The following is a 3,099-nucleotide window of genomic DNA, read 5'->3' as shown; positions in this document are numbered from 1 at the left end:
CTCTCTGATCCGGCATTAATTCTTTTATGATGGAGAGGAAATGGGGTTCTGACGCCGTACCCACGTTTACTTCTTCCAAGGCGGAGACGGTGACTCGTCGTGAAATTTCCATTTACCTTTCGAACGCTGCCCGTGCTCTGCTTAGTCCTAACATTGACTCTGGGTTTGGGTCGTAAGCCTCGTCGTGGAGTGTAGGGGGCATGGCATATTCCATCGTGGTTTCGATACCGTCGATTTCGAACAGTGGAATAATCCGAGGGTGCTCGTCTAGGTATACCTCTAATTCGGTATCATCCACCCCAGCCAACATATTTATATCCTGTACGAACAATGGTGTTATGCCCTTGGGTTGTGTCTCCATTTCCTCTATTGGTATGCGGACCTTGGTGCGTCCGCGTCGAAAGCTGATACACTTGTGTTGCTAGCTCTGCTTGATTTTCGTAGAATAAAGCTACAGTCTGCCCAACAACATCACATACACCCCTGGGGCGTCAAGGGCGAGGACTACTGCCAAGATGTCGAAGTGATCTCCTCCCATGATAATGCCTACCTTGCGTATCAACCCCAATGGTCGTACTGACAAGTATCCGCCATGCAAAGCCAAAACTGGCAAGCTTCCCATTCTGAAATTCCCAATTGTTCGCATGTCTTCACGCTAATTACATTAACGCCCGAGCCGCCATCGATTACGCATCCTAGCATTTCCTGATTGTGTAGTATCAACTTAATAGCCGGGTTGTGTTGATCCAGCAATGTCGGTCCATCGCTAAAGTCCATAAAATTCGCGGCAACGACCCAGGTCTGCTCGTCATCTGCTCTTCCACGGCCTGGCGGAATTGTGGGACTAGTTGCAGCAACTTGTCAATGGTTAACGTTATCTTGGAGCTTGTTAGTGCTTGCCATATGGGGTGTGGAGATGGTCCCTCTTCCTTCAATAGCTCCACCGTGTTTGCAGACTCCTTCCGCATGCTGTCCGTATTTGCCGCGTTTTCTTTTTCAACCCATTCTTGGGTTGTCCGCCGTATCTCATCTTGCGCGGCCCAATCAAAATTTTTTGTTTGCTGACGTGTTGTGACTTGTTGTACTTCTGCCGTAATCGTATTGACGGCGGGCCCCTTGCCCTTACGTACTGGGCATTGTGTGGCATAATGTCCAGGCTATTGACGAACAAAACAATGGATCATAGATTCGCCCTTCTCGGCCCCTAGTGGTGTGTGCCGATCCCCAGGTGTGACTTACTCCTCCCGGTCCTTATTCGTGCGTCGAAGTGTACGCTGTGGTTGATGTTGGTGTCGTCGTGGTTCCTGGTGCCGGACGGTAATTCTCATAGCGTTGGCCCTCTTTAGTATTTCTAGGGTTGCCACGGTAGTCTTCATCCTCTGGCTCGTCTTCCTCGGAATCGTTGTGATTTCGGTGATTCCGGTAGTGTCGGTCATCGCGTGGGTTTCGATCCATATACCATGCCATCGCGTACTGTGGGCGTGGCTCTGTTCTACATATTGTACTCGCACTGCTCAACTGTGTGAGCTTTCGAGTGACAGATTGGACAGTGGATTCACATGTTGCATTCAATGGCGGAATGCCCTTAATTCTAGCAAATCGTGCACTGGATCGCTTGGCGAAAATGTCGTTCCTCGTCCTGAGCTAATGCTTGTCGCAATGAGGACATGGAAAACCTTTCCTCTTCTTCGTCGAGCTCGAGCTGTAGCGCTCTTTCTATGAACATATTGGTTGTTTCCCCTTTCACACTATTGTTGTTGAGTGTTGTCCGTATGGGTCGGCGTAATGCTGCCAAAATGTCTCCCTCGCCTCGTCCTCCCTTGGGCCCCGTTCTAATTTCCGCCGTAGATTTTTGAAGCGTAAACTGAAATCCGCTACCATCGCGATTGGCAACTATTTAATTGTGTAAAACTGCCCGAGGATTTCGCGTTGCGTGACACTCCAATGAAAAAACCGTAGAAAGGCTGACTACAACTCGTCGAAGGTCGTGATTGCTGGCAAATCCATCTGTGAATGCCAAAACGCCGCTCTCCCATCCAAGGTCAATCCGAACTCCGTCATTTTGGACTGGTGCGCTACTGCTTCGGAAAGGCTCTCCGCCATGTGGTTTGCATTCTAGACATTGAGGAACAGTCAGATGTGGGTTGCGGCGTCGGTTTCGCCGTTGAAGCAGGGATAAGCAAAGGCCATGTTGGGTGCTACGGTGGGCAGGGAAAGGACACAATGCTTTTGTGGTGAGCGCGCTTCATGCGTATCGCCGAGGTATTTGAAGAGCGAGAAATCATCTTTGTGGTCCCACATTTGATTTCAAGTCAAACACCTAAACCACTTGGCCAAATTGCCATATTTTGTTGGCTTCTATGAGATAGTACAAGTATTAATATTTTGGTCAACCCGTCTAATGATTTTCCTAGTTGGCATTATGTTAATGCAAAAATATTTGGTTATCTGGAGTCGAGCTAATATTGACACATTTGACTTAAGCGGTCAAATATTCATGATAGATTTCGCCTCTCTGAATTGTGATATGTATTGGTTTGCCACACAATGACTTGATGTAAATCAACGACGGCAACATCAAAGATTCTAAAAGAAATTCTAAAAATAGAGGATTCCAAGCTCCAAGAAGCAAACATTTGATTTTGAGTCAACCACCATAAGCAGTCGGGAAAATGGTTTCTAGTTTTGATGAATCGATTTGAGTATTGTCCGCACTAAAATGTTGGAGATATTATCTATCTAAGTTTGATAATAAGAAAACCAAAAACGCATGAAGGAGTAGTTATTCTTAAGGGAAAAGAATGTCGACAATTGTAGGATTCGAACCTACGAGGGCGAACCAATTTGATTTCAAGTCAAACGCCGTAACCACTCGGCCAAGTTGTCCTATTTTGCAATTAATGATAGTTACATATTTTAGTATTATTTGTAAGTAAATGTTGCAAATATTATCTATCTAAGCATGCTAATAAAGCAGAAAACAGGACAATTATAAGTCTTTATTTTTTGGGTAGCGATACGATATAGCCCGTTTCTCCAATCCCTTGGGAACCTAATATTAACACATGGGACATTAAAAGTCATGTTTCCTCTATGTGG

General features: G+C 46.0%; 1 non-coding gene across 1 annotated transcript; it reads right to left on the bottom strand.

The window, feature by feature from the left end:
- Positions 1-2,805: 2,805 nt before the first annotated feature.
- Positions 2,806-2,886, bottom strand: TRNAS-UGA (transfer RNA serine (anticodon UGA)). The gene has a single exon. It is a non-coding gene; the product is annotated as a tRNA-Ser (tRNA).
- Between the last annotated feature and the right edge of the window lie 213 nt (positions 2,887-3,099).

The sequence above is a fragment of the Azolla caroliniana genome, unplaced genomic scaffold, assembly GCF_043228905.1.
Source record: "Azolla caroliniana isolate FFs.n. ecotype wild unplaced genomic scaffold, voAzoCaro1.0.p SCAF_13, whole genome shotgun sequence".
In the NCBI taxonomy this organism is placed as follows: Eukaryota; Viridiplantae; Streptophyta; class Polypodiopsida; order Salviniales; family Salviniaceae; genus Azolla; species Azolla caroliniana.
This window is presented reverse-complemented; position numbering and strand designations above follow the sequence as displayed.